Source organism: Lampris incognitus, chromosome 15, assembly GCF_029633865.1.
Source record: "Lampris incognitus isolate fLamInc1 chromosome 15, fLamInc1.hap2, whole genome shotgun sequence".
Taxonomy (NCBI): Eukaryota; Metazoa; Chordata; class Actinopteri; order Lampriformes; family Lampridae; genus Lampris; species Lampris incognitus.
Genome location: NC_079225.1, coordinates 20185120 through 20202032, shown reverse-complemented (window position 1 = coordinate 20202032; position 16913 = coordinate 20185120). Strand labels below are relative to the sequence as shown.

Sequence of the window (16913 nt, the reverse complement as noted above, 5' to 3'; positions counted from 1 at the left end):
TTTGCAATGGCGATGGACAGGTTGACGGGCGAGATCAGCAGGAGTCTCCGTGGACTATGATGTTTGCAGATGACATTGTGATGTGTAGCGAGAGTAGGGTGCAGGTTGAGGAGAGCCTGTAGAGGTGGCGGTATGCACTGGAAAGACGAGGAATGAACGTCAGAAGGCACAAGCCGGAATACATATGAAAGGGAAGACGAGTGGAATGGTTAGGATGCAAGGAATAGAGGCGATGACGGCGTATGAGTTTAAATACTTGGGGTCGACTTTCCAAAGTAACGGGGAGTGTAGAAGAGGGGAGAAGACGAGAGTGCAGGCAGGGTGGAGTGGGTGGAGAAGAGTGTGAGGAGTTTTTTGTGACGGAAGGGTTCCAGCAAGAGTTAAAGGGAAGCGTTACAAGATGGTTGTAAGACCAGCTATGTTATACGGTTTGGAGACAGTGACACTGATGAAAAGACAGGCGACGGAGCTGGACTGGCAGAGTTGAAGATGCTGAAGTTTTCATTATGATTGACGAAGAAGCACAGGATTAGGAAAGAGTATATTAGAGGGACAGCTCACGTTGGTCGGTTTGGAGACAAAGCAAGCGAGAGAGCCAGGATTGAGATGGTTTGGACGAGTGCGGAGGGGAAATGCTGGGTATTTTGGGAGAAGGGTGCTGAATATGGAGTTGCCAGGCAAGAGGAAAAGAGGAACGCCAGAGAGTAGGTTTATGGATGTGGTGAGAGAGGACATGCAGGTGGCTGGTGTGCCAGAGCAAGATGCAGAGGACAGGACAAGTCTGAAATTGGTGATCCGCTGTGGCGACCCCTAGCGGGAACAGTTAGAAATCCCTGTCATTTCATTCAACGATTCTGTTTGTATGCATCATGCGGTTGTGCCACAGTAGAAAACGGGAGCATGTTAATCGCATCCGTCCTTCTTAAATGGACTGACTTTAACACGTCATTTTTAATCATTTCCCATTGGCTGCAGTGGCACCGCGTGACTAAAGATAGCCGACGTCTTCTTTTTAATCCCTTTGTTTTTGTACATTAAGTGAGCGATAAGACTTGTATACATCTTACTTATTTGCAGTATGCATGAACTTTCGTTGTAGAACAATGAGCGGCATGTGGTTTGTGGTGGACCCGTCGATGGTATTTATATGTACGCGAGTGCGGCTCGCAGCTCACCTTCACACCAGTATCGCTTCTCGGCCTTTTGGCTAAGATCAAGTGTAGTATCTGTTCTTATCAGTTTAATATCTGATACGTCCCCTATTCCGTGGACTATATATTAAATTGATTTTTGCAACAGGGATATGGAATCGGGGCTTGCTCCGTCCACTCCACGCATCGACCTGGTATTGCAGTACTTCTAGGAACGGTGCACTCCTTTCGTTGTATTGAATATTAAGATATGATTCTTCAGTTACTGTCACAATCGGGTCGATCATTGTCGGCACGACACTCTACTTGTGTTCAGACGGATCTATGTCATCTTCTATGACGATAGCCAAGTATGTACGCCGGGAGTTTGACTATTATTAAGAATATTATCAGTCGTGGCGAGGTCACGTCGCGCTAATAACATATCTCCCGGCACTCAAGTAGTGGTTCATTTCCTTTGCGGATACATGTGTAATCCATTCACTTGTGTATTCATACTGTCCTTTCCAACCGTATTCGAACGTTTCAAGCTATAGTTAAACAACGTGGACTGACCTCTTACGTGGGATTGCAGGTCTGGACGATGAAATACAAGAGCAGAAGAGTGGTAAGACTAAAGAATGCTCATACTGGTCTAAACACTTAGCTCAATGTGTTTGGAAAGCATAATAATGCAAAGTTGGACTATTTTCGAGAGGAAGAAACAGTGGACCATGTATTACTGTATTGCCAGAAATGTGACACTCACAGTAAGAAGTTTTAAAGAATGCACACAGAGAGACTGGACAGCAAAATATCCGCAATATTGTAAAAAAAAAATTCTTTTAAAGTCCAGATCTAAACAATTTAAAAAGACACCAGAAGGAGTTGCATCGTTTACAGAAAGCATATGACAGGGTGCCGAGAGAGGAGGCTTGGTATTGCATCAAGAAGTCGGGAGTCGGGAGTTGCAGCAACCTATATAGGAGTGGCGCAGGGTATGTGGGTAGGGAAGACTAACAGCGGTGAGTTGTGCGTTCGGAATGACAGATGGGTTCAAGGTGGAGGTGGCATTACATCAACGACCGGCTCTGTGCACTTTCTTGTTTGCAATGGCGATGGACAGGTTGACGGGCGAGATGAGCAGGAGTCTCCGTGGACTATGATGTTTGCAGATGACATTGTGATGTGTAGCGAGAGTAGGGTGCAGGTTGAGGAGAGCCTGTAGAGGTGGCGGTATGCACTGGAAAGACGAGGAATGAACGTCAGAAGGCACAAGCCGGAATACATATGAAAGGGAAGACGAGTGGAATGGTTAGGATGCAAGGAATAGAGGCGATGAAGGCGTATGAGTTTAAATACTTGGGGTCGACTTTCCAAAGTAACGGGGAGTGTAGAAGAGGGGAGAAGACGAGAGTGCAGGCAGGGTGGAGTGGGTGGAGAAGAGTGTGAGGAGTTTTTTGTGACAGAAGGGTTCCAGCAAGAGTTAAAGGGAAGCGTTACAAGATGGTTGTAAGACCAGCTATGTTATACGGTTTGGAGACAGTGACACTGATGAAAAGACAGGAGACGGAGCTGGACTGGCAGAGTTGAAGATGCTAAAGTTTTCATTAAGATTGATGAAGAAGCACAGGATTAGGAAAGAGTATATTAGAGGGACAGCTCACGTTGGTCGGTTTGGAGACAAAGCAAGCGAGAGAGCCAGGAATGAGATGGGTTGGACGAGTGCGGAGGGGAAATGCTGGGTATTTTGGGAGAAGGGTGCTGAATATGGAGTTGCCAGGCAAGAGGAAAAGAGGAACGCCAGAGAGTAGGTTTATGGATGTGGTGAGAGAGGACATGCAGGTGGCTGGTGTGCCAGAGCAAGATGCAGAGGACAGGACAAGTCTGAAATTGGTGATCCGCTGTGGCGACCCCTAGCGGGAGCAGTTAGAAATCGGTGTCATTTCATTCAACGATTCTGTTTGTATGCATCATGCGGTTGTGCCACAGTAGAAAACGGGAGCATGTTAATCGCATCCGTCCTTCTTAAATGGACTGACTTTATCACGTCATTTTCAATCATTTCCCATTGGCTGCAGTGGCACCGCGTGACTAAAGATAGCCGACGTCTTCTTTTTAATCCCTTTGTTTTTGTACATTAAGTGAGCGACAAGACTTGTATACATCTTACTTATTTGCAGTATGCAAGAACTTTCGTTGTAGAACAATGAGCGGCATGTGGTTTGTGGTGGACCCGTCGATGGTATTTATATGTACGCGAGTGCGGCTCGCAGCTCACCTTCACACCAGTATCGCTTCTCGGCCTTTTGGCTAAGATCAAGTGTAGTATCTGTTCTTATCAGTTTAATGTCTGATACGTCCCCTATTCCGTGGACTATATATTAAATTGATTTTTGCAACAGGGATATGGAATCGGGGCTTGTTCCGTCCACTCCACGCATCGACCTGGTATTGCAGTACTTCTAGGAACGGTGCACTCCTTTCGTTGTATTGAATATTAAGATATGTTTCTTCAGTTACTGTCACAATCGGGTCGATCATTGTCGGGACACGACACTCTACTTGTGTTCAGACGGATCTATGTCATCTTCTTTGACGATAGCCAAGTATGTACGCCGGGAGTTTGACTATTATTAAGAATATTATCAGTCGTGGCGAGGTCACGTCGCGCTAATAACATATCTCCCGGCACTCAAGTAGTGGTTCATTTCCTTTGCGGATACATGTGTAATCCATTCACTTGTGTATTCATACTGTCCTTTCCAACCGTATTCGAACGTTTCAAGCTATAGTTAAACAACGTGGACTGACCTCTTACGTGGGATTGCAGGTCTGGACGATGAAATACAAGAGCAGAAGAGTGGTAAGACTAAAGAATGCTCATACTGGTCTAAACACTTAGCTCTATGTGTTTGGAAAGCATAATAATGCAAAGTGGGACTATTTTCGAGAGGAAGAAACAGTGGACCATGTATTACTGTATTGCCAGAAATGTGACACTCACAGTAAGAAGTTTTAAAGAATGCACACAGAGAGACTGGACAGCAAAATATCCGCAATATTGTCAAAAAAAATTCTTTTAAAGTCCAGATCTAAACAATTTAAAAAGACACCAGAAGGAGTTGCATCGTTTACAGAAAGCATATGACAGGGTGCCGAGAGAGGAGGCTTGGTATTGCATCAAGAAGTCGGGAGTCGGGAGTTGCAGCAACCTATATAGGAGTGGCGCAGGGTATGTGGGTAGGGAAGACTAACAGCGGTGAGTTGTGCGTTCGGAATGACAGATGGGTTCAAGGTGGAGGTGGCATTACATCAACGACCGGCTCTGTGCACTTTCTTGTTTGCAATGGCGATGGACAGGTTGACGGGCGAGATCAGCAGGAGTCTCCGTGGACTATGATGTTTGCAGATGACATTGTGATGTGTATCGAGAGTAGGGTGCAGGTTGAGGAGAGCCTGTAGAGGTGGCGGTATGCACTGGAAAGACGAGGAATGAACGTCAGAAGGCACAAGCCGGAATACATATGAAAGGGAAGACGAGTGGAATGGTTAGGATGCAAGGAATAGAGGCGATGAAGGCGTATGAGTTTAAATACTTGGGGTCGACTTTCCAAAGTAACGGGGAGTGTAGAAGAGGGGAGAAGACGAGAGTGCAGGCAGGGTGGAGTGGGTGGAGAAGAGTGTGAGGAGTTTTTTGTGACAGAAGGGTTCCAGCAAGAGTTAAAGGGAAGCGTTACAAGATGGTTGTAAGACCAGCTATGTTATACGGTTTGGAGACGGAGCTGGACTGGCAGAGTTGAAGATGCTAAAGTTTTCATTATGATTGACGAAGAAGCACAGGATTAGGAAAGAGTATATTAGAGGGACAGCTCACGTTGGTCGGTTTGGAGACAAAGCAAGCGAGAGAGCCAGGATTGAGATGGTTTGGACGAGTGTGGAGGGGAAATGCTGGGTATTTTGGGAGAAGGGTGCTGAATATGGAGTTGCCAGGCAAGAGGAAAAGAGGAACGCCAGAGAGTAGGTTTATGGATGTGGTGAGAGAGGACATGCAGGTGGCTGGTGTGCCAGAGCAAGCTGCAGCGGACAGGACAAGTATGAAATTGGTGATCCGCTGTGGCGACCCCTAGCGGGAGCAGTTAGAAATCGGTGTTATTTCATTCAACGATTCTGTTTGTATGCATCATGCGGTTGTGCCACAGTAGAAAACGGGAGCATGTTAATCGCATCCGTCCTTCTTAAATGGACTGACTTTATCACGTCATTTTTAATCATTTCCCATTGGCTGCAGTGGCACCGCGTGACTAAAGATAGCCGACGTCTTCTTTTTAATCCCTTTGTTTTTGTACATTAAGTGAGCGATAAGACTTGTATACATCTTACTTATTTGCAGTATGCAAGAACTTTCGTTGTAGAACAATGAGCGGCATGTGGTTTGTGGTGGACCCGTCGATGGTATTTATATGTACGCGAGTGCGGCTCGCAGCTCACCTTCACACCAGTATCGCTTCTCGGCCTTTTGGCTAAGATCAAGTGTAGTATTTGTTCTTATCAGTTTAATATCTGATACGTCCCCTATTCCGGGGACCATATATTAAATTGATTTTTGCAACAGGGATATGGAATCGGGGCTTGCTCCGTCCACTCCACGCATCGACCTGGTATTGCAGTACTTCCAGGAACGGTGCACTCCTTTCGTTGTATTGAATATTAAGATATGTTTCTTCAGTTACTGTGTCAATCTGGTCGATCATTGTCTGCACGACAATCTACTTGTGTTCAGACGGATATATGTCATCTTCTTTGACGATAGCCAAGTATGTACGCCGGGAGTTTGACTATTATTAAGAATATTATCAGTCGTGGCGAGGTCACGTCGCGCTAATAACATATCTCCCGGCACTCAAGTAGTGGTTCATTTCCTTTGCGGATACATGTGTAATCCATTCACTTGTGTATTCATACTGTCCTTTCCAACCGTATTCGAACGTTTCAAGCTATAGTTAAACAACGTGGACTGACCTCTTACGTGGGATTGCAGGTCTGGACGATGAAATACAAGAGCAGAAGAGTGGTAAGATTAAAGAATGCTCATACTGGTCTAAACACTTAGCTCTATGTGTTTGGAAAGCATAATAATGGAAAGTGGGACTATTTTCGAGAGGAAGAAACAGTGGACCATGTATTACTGTATTGCCAGAAATGTGACACTCACAGTAAGAAGTTTTAAAGAATGCACACAGAGAGACTGGACAGCAAAACATCCGCAATATTGTCAAAAAGAAAATTCTTTTAAAGTCCAGATCTAAACAATTTAAAAAGACACCAGAAGGAGTTGCATCGTTTACAGAAAGCATATGACAGGGTGCCGAGAGAGGAGGCTTGGTATTGCATCAAGAAGTCGGGAGTCGGGAGTTGCAGCAACCTATATAGGAGTGGCGCAGGGTATGTGGGTAGGGAGGACTAACAGCGGTGAGTTGTGCGTTCGGAATGACAGATGGGTTCAAGGTGGAGGTGGCATTACATCAAGGACCGGCTCTGTGCACTTTCTTGTTTGCAATGGCGATGGACAGGTTGACGGGCGAGATCAGCAGGAGTCTCCGTGGACTATGATGTTTGCAGATGACATTGTGATGTGTAGCGAGAGTAGGGTGCAGGTTGAGGAGAGCCTGTAGAGGTGGCGGTATGCACTGGAAAGACGAGGAATGAACGTCAGAAGGCACAAGACGGAATACATATGAAAGGGAAGACGAGTGGAATGGTTAGGATGCAAGGAATAGAGGCGATGAAGGCGTATGAGTTTAAATACTTGGGGTCGACTTTCCAAAGTAACGGGGAGTGTAGAAGAGGGGAGAAGACGAGAGTGCAGGCAGGGTGGAGTGGGTGGAGAAGAGTGTGAGGAGTTTTTTGTGACAGAAGGGTTCCAGCAAGAGTTAAAGGGAAGCGTTACAAGATGGTTGTAAGACCAGCTATGTTATACGGTTTGGAGACGGAGCTGGACTGGCAGAGTTGAAGATGCTAAAGTTTTCATTATGATTGACGAAGAAGCACAGGATTAGGAAAGAGTATATTAGAGGGACAGCTCACGTTGGTCGGTTTGGAGACAAAGCAAGCGAGAGAGCCAGGATTGAGATGGTTTGGACGAGTGTGGAGGGGAAATGCTGGGTATTTTGGGAGAAGGGTGCTGAATATGGAGTTGCCAGGCAAGAGGAAAAGAGGAACGCCAGAGAGTAGGTTTATGGATGTGGTGAGAGAGGACATGCAGGTGGCTGGTGTGCCAGAGCAAGATGCAGCGGACAGGACAAGTATGAAATTGGTGATCCGCTGTGGCGACCCCTAGCGGGAGCAGTTAGAATTCCCTGTCATTTCATTCAACGATTCTGTTTGTATGCATCATGCGGTTGTGCCACAGTAGAAAACGGGAGCATGTTAATCGCATCCGTCCTTCTTAAATGGACTGACTTTATCACGTCATTTTTAATCATTTCCCATTGGCTGCAGTGGCACCGCGTGACTAAAGATAGCCGACGTCTTCTTTTTAATCCCTTTGTTTTTGTACATTAAGTGAGCGATAAGACTTGTATACATCTTACTTATTTGCAGTATGCAAGAACTTTCGTTGTAGAACAATGAGCGGCATGTGGTTTGTGGTGGACCCGTCGATGGTATTTATATGTACGCGAGTGCGCCTCGCAGCTCACCTTCACACCAGTATCGCTTCTCGGCCTTTTGGCTAAGATCAAGTGTAGTATCTGTTCTTATCAGTTTAATATCTGATACGTCCCCTATTCCGGGGACCATATATTAAATTGATTTTTGCAACAGGGATATGGAATCGGGGCTTGCTGCGTCCACTCCACGCATCGACCTGGTATTGCATTACTTCTAGGAACGGTGCACTCCTTTCGTTGTATTGAATATTAAGATATGTTTCTTCAGTTACTGTCACAATCGGGTCCATCATTTTCGGCACGACACTCTACTTGTGTTCAGACGGATCTATGTCATCTTCTTTGACGATAGCCAAGTATGTACGCCGGGAGTTTGACTATTATTAAGAATATTATCAGTCGTGGCGAGGTCACGTCGCGCTAATAACATATCTCCCGGCACTCAAGTAGTGGTTCATTTCCTTTGCGGATACATGTGTAATCCATTCACTTGTGTATTCATACTGTCCTTTCCAACCGTATTCGAACGTTTCAAGCTATAGTTAAACAACGTGGACTGACCTCTTACGTGGGATTGCAGGTCTGGACGATGAAATACAAGAGCAGAAGAGTGGTAAGACTAAAGAATGCTCATACTGGTCTAAACACTTAGCTCTATGTGTTTGGAAAGCATAATAATGGAAAGTGGGACTATTTTCGAGAGGAAGAAACAGTGGACCATGTATTACTGTATTGCCAGAAATGTGACACTCACAGTAAGAAGTTTTAAAGAATGCACACAGAGAGACTGGACAGCAAAACATCCGCAATATTGTCAAAAAGAAAATTCTTTTAAAGTCCAGATCTAAACAATTTAAAAAGACACCAGAAGGAGTTGCATCGTTTACAGAAAGCATATGACAGGGTGCCGAGAGAGGAGGCTTGGTATTGCATCAAGAAGTCGGGAGTCGGGAGTTGCAGCAACCTATATAGGAGTGGCGCAGGGTATGTGGGTAGGGAGGACTAACAGCGGTGAGTTGTGCGTTCGGAATGACAGATGGGTTCAAGGTGGAGGTGGCATTACATCAAGGACCGGCTCTGTGCACTTTCTTGTTTGCAATGGCGATGGACAGGTTGACGGGCGAGATGAGCAGGAGTCTCCGTGGACTATGATGTTTGCAGATGACATTGTGATGTGTAGCGAGAGTAGGGTGCAGGTTGAGGAGAGCCTGTAGAGGTGGCGGTATGCACTGGAAAGACGAGGAATGAACGTCAGAAGGCACAAGACGGAATACATATGAAAGGGAAGACGAGTGGAATGGTTAGGATGCAAGGAATAGAGGCGATGAAGGCGTATGAGTTTAAATACTTGGGGTCGACTTTCCAAAGTAACGGGGAGTGTAGAAGAGGGGAGAAGACGAGAGTGCAGGCAGGGTGGAGTGGGTGGAGAAGAGTGTGAGGAGTTTTTTGTGACAGAAGGGTTCCAGCAAGAGTTAAAGGGAAGCGTTACAAGATGGTTGTAAGACCAGCTATGTTATACGGTTTGGAGACAGTGACACTGATGAAAAGACAGGAGACGGAGCTGGACTGGCAGAGTTGAAGATGCTAAAGTTTTCATTATGATTGACGAAGAAGCACAGGATTAGGAAAGAGTATATTAGAGGGACAGCTCACGTTGGTCGGTTTAGAGACAAAGCAAGCTAGAGAGCCAGGATTGAGATGGTTTGGACGAGTGTGGAGGGGAAATGCTGGGTATTTTGGGAGAAGGGTGCTGAATATGGAGTTGCCAGGCAAGAGGAAAAGAGGAACGCCAGAGAGTAGGTTTATGGATGTGGTGAGAGAGGACATGCAGGTGGCTGGTGTGCCAGAGCAAGATGCAGCGGACAGGACAAGTCTGAAATTGGTGATCCGCTGTGGCGACCCCTAGCGGGAGCAGTTAGAAATCGGTGTCATTTCATTCAACGATTCTGTTTGTATGCATCATGCGGTTGTGCCACAGTAGAAAACGGGAGCATGTTAATCGCATCCGTCCTTCTTAAATGGACTGACTTTATCACGTCATTTTTAATCATTTCCCATTGGCTGCAGTGGCACCGCGTGACTAAAGATAGCCGACGTCTTCTTTTTAATCCCTTTGTTTTTGTACATTAAGTGAGCGATAAGACTTGTATACATCTTACTTATTTGCAGTATGCAAGAACTTTCGTTGTAGAACAATGAGCGGCATGTGGTTTGTGGTGGACCCGTCGATGGTATTTATATGTACGCGAGTGCGGCTCGCAGCTCACCTTCACACCAGTATCGCTTCTCGGCCTTTTGGCTAAGATCAAGTGTAGTATCTGTTCTTATCAGTTTAATATCTGATACGTCTCCTATTCCGGGGACAATATATTAAATTGATTTTTGCAACAGGGATATGGAATCGGGGCTTGCTCCTTCCACTCCACGCATCGACATGGTATTGCAGTACTTCCAGGAACGGTGCACTCCTTTCGTTGTATTGAATATTAAGATATGTTTCTTCAGTTACTGACTCAATCGGGTCGATCATTGTCTGCACGACACTCTACTTGTGTTCAGACGGATATATGTCATCTTCTTTGACGATAGCCAAGTATGTACGCCGGGAGTTTGACTATTATTAAGAATATTATCAGTCGTGGCGAGGTCACGTCGCGCTAATAACATATCTCCCGGCACTCAAGTAGTGGTTCATTTCCTTTGCGGATACATGTGTAATCCATTTACTTGTGTATTCATACTGTCCTTTCCAACCGTATTCGAACGTTTCAAGCTATAGTTAAACAACGTGGACTGACCTCTTACGTGGGATTGCAGGTCTGGACGATGAAATACAAGAGCAGAAGAGTGGTAAGATTAAAGAATGCTCATACTGGTCTAAACACTTAGCTCTATGTGTTTGGAAAGCATAATAATGGAAAGTGGGACTATTTTCGAGAGGAAGAAACAGTGGACCATGTATTACTGTATTGCCAGAAATGTGACACTCACAGTAAGAAGTTTTAAAGAATGCACACAGAGAGACTGGACAGCAAAATATCCGCAATATTGTCAAAAAAAATTCTTTTAAAGTCCAGATCTAAACAATTTAAAAAGACACCAGAAGGAGTTGCATCGTTTACAGAAAGCATATGACAGGGTGCCGAGAGAGGAGGCTTGGTATTGCATCAAGAAGTCGGGAGTCGGGAGTTGCAGCAAGCTATATGGGAGTGGCGCAGGGTATGTGGGTAGGGAAGACTAACAGCGGTGAGTTGTGCGTTCGGAATGACAGATGGGTTCAAGGTGGAGGTGGCATTACATCAAGGACCGGCTCTGTGCACTTTCTTGTTTGCAATGGCGATGGACAGGTTGACGGGCGAGATCAGCAGGAGTCTCCGTGGACTATGGTGTTTGCAGATGACATTGTGATGTCTAGCGAGATTAGGGTGCAGGTTGAGGAGAGCCTGTAGAGGTGGCGGTATGCACTGGAAAGACGAGGAATGAACGTCAGAAGGCACAAGACGGAATACATATGAAAGGGAAGACGAGTGGAATGGTTAGGATGCAAGGAATAGAGGCGATGAAGGCGTATGAGTTTAAATACTTGGGGTCGACTTTCCAAAGTAACGGGGAGTGTAGAAGAGGGGAGAAGACGAGAGTGCAGGCAGGGTGGAGTGGGTGGAGAAGAGTGTGAGGAGTTTTTTGTGACAGAAGGGTTCCAGCAAGAGTTAAAGGGAAGCGTTACAAGATGGTTGTAAGACCAGCTATGTTATACGGTTTGGAGACGGAGCTGGACTGGCAGAGTTGAAGATGCTAAAGTTTTCATTATGATTGACGAAGAAGCACAGGATTAGGAAAGAGTATATTAGAGGGACAGCTCACGTTGGTCGGTTTGGAGACAAAGCAAGCGAGAGAGCCAGGATTGAGATGGTTTGGACGAGTGTGGAGGGGAAATGCTGGGTATTTTGGGAGAAGGGTGCTGAATATGGAGTTGCCAGGCAAGAGGAAAAGAGGAACGCCAGAGAGTAGGTTTATGGATGTGGTGAGAGAGGACATGCAGGTGGCTGGTGTGCCAGAGCAAGATGCAGCGGACAGGACAAGTATGAAATTGGTGATCCGCTGTGGCGACCCCTAGCGGGAGCAGTTAGAATTCCCTGTCATTTCATTCAACGATTCTGTTTGTATGCATCATGCGGTTGTGCCACAGTAGAAAACGGGAGCATGTTAATCGCATCCGTCCTTCTTAAATGGACTGACTTTATCACGTCATTTTTAATCATTTCCCATTGGCTGCAGTGGCACCGCGTGACTAAAGATAGCCGACGTCTTCTTTTTAATCCCTTTGTTTTTGTACATTAAGTGAGCGATAAGAATTGTATACATCTTACTTATTTGCAGTATGCAAGAACTTTCGTTGTAGAACAATGAGCGGCATGTGGTTTGTGGTGGACCCGTCGATGGTATTTATATGTACGCGAGTGCGCCTCGCAGCTCACCTTCACACCAGTATCGCTTCTCGGCCTTTTGGCTAAGATCAAGTGTAGTATCTGTTCTTATCAGTTTAATATCTGATACGTCCCCTATTCCGGGGTCAATATATTAAATTGATTTTTGCAACAGGGATATGGAATCGGGGCTTGCTCCGTCCACTCCACGCACCGACCTGGTATTGCAGTACTTCCAGGAACGGTGCACTCCTTTCGTTGTATTGAATATTAAGATATGTTTCTTCAGTTACTGTCTCAATCGGGTCCATCATTGTCTGCACGACAATCTACTTGTGTTCAGACAGATATATGTCATCTTCTTTGACGATAGCCAAGTATGTACGCCGGGAGTTTGACTATTATTAAGAATATTATCAGTCGTGGCGAGGTCACGTCGCGCTAATAACATATCTCCCGGCACTCAAGTAGTGGTTCATTTCCTTTGCGGATACATGTGTAATCCATTCACTTGTGTATTCATACTGTCCTTTCCAACCGTATTCGAACGTTTCAAGCTATAGTTAAACAATGTGGACTGACCTCTTACGTGGGATTGCAGGTCTGGACGATGAAATACAAGAGCAGAAGAGTGGTAAGATTAAAGAATGCTCATACTGGTCTAAACACTTAGCTCTATGTGTTTGGAAAGCATAATAATGGAAAGTGGGACTATTTTCGAGAGGAAGAAACAGTGGACCATGTATTACTGTATTGCCAGAAATGTGACACTCACAGTAAGAAGTTTTAAAGAATGCACACAGAGAGACTGGACAGCAAAATATCCGCAATATTGTCAAAAAAAATTCTTTTAAAGTCCAGATCTAAACAATTTAAAAAGACACCAGAAGGAGTTGCATCGTTTACAGAAAGCATATGACAGGGTGCCGAGAGAGGAGGCTTGGTATTGCATCAAGAAGTCGGGAGTCGGGAGTTGCAGCAAGCTATATGAGAGTGGCGCAGGGTATGTGGGTAGGGAAGACTAACAGCGGTGAGTTGTGCGTTCGGAATGACAGATGGGTTCAAGGTGGAGGTGGCATTACATCAAGGACCGGCTCTGTGCACTTTCTTGTTTGCAATGGCGATGGACAGGTTGACGGGCGAGATCAGCAGGAGTCTCCGTGGACTATGGTGTTTGCAGATGACATTGTGATGTCTAGCGAGATTAGGGTGCAGGTTGAGGAGAGCCTGTAGAGGTGGCGGTATGCACTGGAAAGACGAGGAATGAACGTCAGAAGGCACAAGACGGAATACATATGAAAGGGAAGACGAGTGGAATGGTTAGGATGCAAGGAATAGAGGCGATGAAGGCGTATGAGTTTAAATACTTGGGGTCGACTTTCCAAAGTAACGGGGAGTGTAGAAGAGGGGAGAAGACGAGAGTGCAGGCAGGGTGGAGTGGGTGGAGAAGAGTGTGAGGAGTTTTTTGTGACAGAAGGGTTCCAGCAAGAGTTAAAGGGAAGCGTTACAAGATGGTTGTAAGACCAGCTATGTTATACGGTTTGGAGACGGAGCTGGACTGGCAGAGTTGAAGATGCTAAAGTTTTCATTATGATTGACGAAGAAGCACAGGATTAGGAAAGAGTATATTAGAGGGACAGCTCACGTTGGTCGGTTTGGAGACAAAGCAAGCGAGAGAGCCAGGATTGAGATGGTTTGGACGAGTGTGGAGGGGAAATGCTGGGTATTTTGGGAGAAGGGTGCTGAATATGGAGTTGCCAGGCAAGAGGAAAAGAGGAACGCCAGAGAGTAGGTTTATGGATGTGGTGAGAGAGGACATGCAGGTGGCTGGTGTGCCAGAGCAAGCTGCAGCGGACAGGACAAGTATGAAATTGGTGATCCGCTGTGGCGACCCCTAGCGGGAGCAGTTAGAAATCGGTGTTATTTCATTCAACGATTCTGTTTGTATGCATCATGCGGTTGTGCCACAGTAGAAAACGGGAGCATGTTAATCGCATCCGTCCTTCTTAAATGGACTGACTTTATCACGTCATTTTTAATCATTTCCCATTGGCTGCAGTGGCACCGCGTGACTAAAGATAGCCGACGTCTTCTTTTTAATCCCTTTGTTTTTGTACATTAAGTGAGCGATAAGACTTGTATACATCTTACTTATTTGCAGTATGCAAGAACTTTCGTTGTAGAACAATGAGCGGCATGTGGTTTGTGGTGGACCCGTCGATGGTATTTATATGTACGCGAGTGCGGCTCGCAGCTCACCTTCACACCAGTATCGCTTCTCGGCCTTTTGGCTAAGATCAAGTGTAGTATCTGTTCTTATCAGTTTAATATCTGATACGTCCCCTATTCCGGGGACCATATATTAAATTGATTTTTGCAACAGGGATATGGAATCGGGGCTTGCTCCGTCCACTCCACGCATCGACCTGGTATTGCAGTACTTCTAGGAACGGTGCACTCCTTTCGTTGTATTGAATATTAAGATATGTCTCTTCAGTTACTGTCTCAATCTGGTCGATCATTGTCTGCACGACAATCTACTTGTGTTCAGACGGATATATGTCATCTTCTTTGACGATAGCCAAGTATGTACGCCGGGAGTTTGACTATTATTAAGAATATTATCAGTCGTGGCGAGGTCACGTCGCGCTAATAACATATCTCCCGGCACTCAAGTAGTGGTTCATTTCCTTTGCGGATACATGTGTAATCCATTCACTTGTGTATTCATACTGTCCTTTCCAACCGTATTCGAACGTTTCAAGCTATAGTTAAACAACGTGGACTGACCTCTTACGTGGGATTGCAGGTCTGGACGATGAAATACAAGAGCAGAAGAGTGGTAAGATTAAAGAATGCTCATACTGGTCTAAACACTTAGCTCTATGTGTTTGGAAAGCATAATAATGGAAAGTGGGACTATTTTCGAGAGGAAGAAACAGTGGACCATGTATTACTGTATTGCCAGAAATGTGACACTCACAGTAAGAAGTTTTAAAGAATGCACACAGAGAGACTGGACAGCAAAACATCCGCAATATTGTCAAAAAGAAAATTCTTTTAAAGTCCAGATCTAAACAATTTAAAAAGACACCAGAAGGAGTTGCATCGTTTACAGAAAGCATATGACAGGGTGCCGAGAGAGGAGGCTTGGTATTGCATCAAGAAGTCGGGAGTCGGGAGTTGCAGCAACCTATATAGGAGTGGCGCAGGGTATGTGGGTAGGGAGGACTAACAGCGGTGAGTTGTGCGTTCGGAATGACAGATGGGTTCAAGGTGGAGGTGGCATTACATCAAGGACCGGCTCTGTGCACTTTCTTGTTTGCAATGGCGATGGACAGGTTGACGGGCGAGATCAGCAGGAGTCTCCGTGGACTATGATGTTTGCAGATGACATTGTGATGTCTAGTGAGAGTAGGGTGCAGGTTGAGGAGAGCCTGTAGAGGTGGCGGTATGCACTGGAAAGACGAGGAATGAACGTCAGAAGGCACAAGACGGAATACATATGAAAGGGAAGACGAGTGGAATGGTTAGGATGCAAGGAATAGAGGCGATGAAGGCGTATGAGTTTAAATACTTGGGGTCGACTTTCCAAAGTAACGGGGAGTGTAGAAGAGGGGAGAAGACGAGAGTGCAGGCAGGGTGGAGTGGGTGGAGAAGAGTGTGAGGAGTTTTTTGTGACAGAAGGGTTCCAGCAAGAGTTAAAGGGAAGCGTTACAAGATGGTTGTAAGACCAGCTATGTTATACGGTTTGGAGACGGAGCTGGACTGGCAGAGTTGAAGATGCTAAAGTTTTCATTATGATTGACGAAGAAGCACAGGATTAGGAAAGAGTATATTAGAGGGACAGCTCACGTTGGTCGGTTTGGAGACAAAGCAAGCGAGAGAGCCAGGATTGAGATGGTTTGGACGAGTGTGGAGGGGAAATGCTGGGTATTTTGGGAGAAGGGTGCTGAATATGGAGTTGCCAGGCAAGAGGAAAAGAGGAACGCCAGAGAGTAGGTTTATGGATGTGGTGAGAGAGGACATGCAGGTGGCTGGTGTGCCAGAGCAAGCTGCAGCGGACAGGACAAGTATGAAATTGGTGATCCGCTGTGGCGACCCCTAGCGGGAGCAGTTAGAAATCGGTGTCATTTCATTCAACGATTCTGTTTGTATGCATCATGCGGTTGTGCCACAGTAGAAAACGGGAGCATGTTAATCGCATCCGTCCTTCTTAAATGGACTGACTTTATCACGTCATTTTTAATCATTTCCCATTGGCTGCAGTGGCACCGCGTGACTAAAGATAGCCGACGTCTTCTTTTTAATCCCTTTGTTTTTGTACATTAAGTGAGCGATAAGACTTGTATACATCTTACTTATTTGCAGTATGCAAGAACTTTCGTTGTAGAACAATGAGCGGCATGTGGTTTGTGGTGGACCCGTCGATGGTATTTATATGTACGCGAGTGCGGCTCGCAGCTCACCTTCACACCAGTATCGCTTCTCGGCCTTTTGGCTAAGATCAAGTGTAGTATCTGTTCTTATCAGTTTAATATCTGATACGTCCCCTATTCCGGGGTCAATATATTAAATTGATTTTTGCAACAGGGATATGGAATCGGGGCTTGCTCCGTCCACTCCACGCATCGACCTGGTATTGCAGTACTTCCAGGAACGGTGCACTCCTTTCGTTGTATTGAATA

General features: G+C 45.6%; 8 non-coding genes across 8 annotated transcripts; all 8 read left to right on the top strand.

The window, feature by feature from the left end:
• The first annotated feature begins 1187 nt into the window (after window positions 1-1187).
• On the top strand, window positions 1188-1379 carry LOC130125759 (U2 spliceosomal RNA). Its single transcript, XR_008811607.1, has one exon. It is a non-coding gene; the product is annotated as a U2 spliceosomal RNA (small nuclear RNA).
• A 2044-nt stretch (window positions 1380-3423) lies between these two features.
• Window positions 3424-3615, top strand: LOC130125804 (U2 spliceosomal RNA). The gene has a single exon (XR_008811649.1). It is a non-coding gene; the product is annotated as a U2 spliceosomal RNA (small nuclear RNA).
• Window positions 3616-5633: 2018 nt separating this feature from the next.
• LOC130125737 (U2 spliceosomal RNA) lies at window positions 5634-5825 on the top strand. The gene has a single exon (XR_008811584.1). It is a non-coding gene; the product is annotated as a U2 spliceosomal RNA (small nuclear RNA).
• Window positions 5826-7843: 2018 nt separating this feature from the next.
• Window positions 7844-8035, top strand: LOC130125772 (U2 spliceosomal RNA). The gene has a single exon (XR_008811619.1). It is a non-coding gene; the product is annotated as a U2 spliceosomal RNA (small nuclear RNA).
• A 2045-nt stretch (window positions 8036-10080) lies between these two features.
• Window positions 10081-10272, top strand: LOC130125740 (U2 spliceosomal RNA). The gene has a single exon (XR_008811587.1). It is a non-coding gene; the product is annotated as a U2 spliceosomal RNA (small nuclear RNA).
• Window positions 10273-12288: 2016 nt separating this feature from the next.
• LOC130125707 (U2 spliceosomal RNA) lies at window positions 12289-12480 on the top strand. The gene has a single exon (XR_008811556.1). It is a non-coding gene; the product is annotated as a U2 spliceosomal RNA (small nuclear RNA).
• A 2016-nt stretch (window positions 12481-14496) lies between these two features.
• Window positions 14497-14688, top strand: LOC130125711 (U2 spliceosomal RNA). Its single transcript, XR_008811560.1, has one exon. It is a non-coding gene; the product is annotated as a U2 spliceosomal RNA (small nuclear RNA).
• Window positions 14689-16706: 2018 nt separating this feature from the next.
• Window positions 16707-16898, top strand: LOC130125705 (U2 spliceosomal RNA). The gene has a single exon (XR_008811554.1). It is a non-coding gene; the product is annotated as a U2 spliceosomal RNA (small nuclear RNA).
• The last annotated feature ends 15 nt before the right edge of the window (window positions 16899-16913 follow it).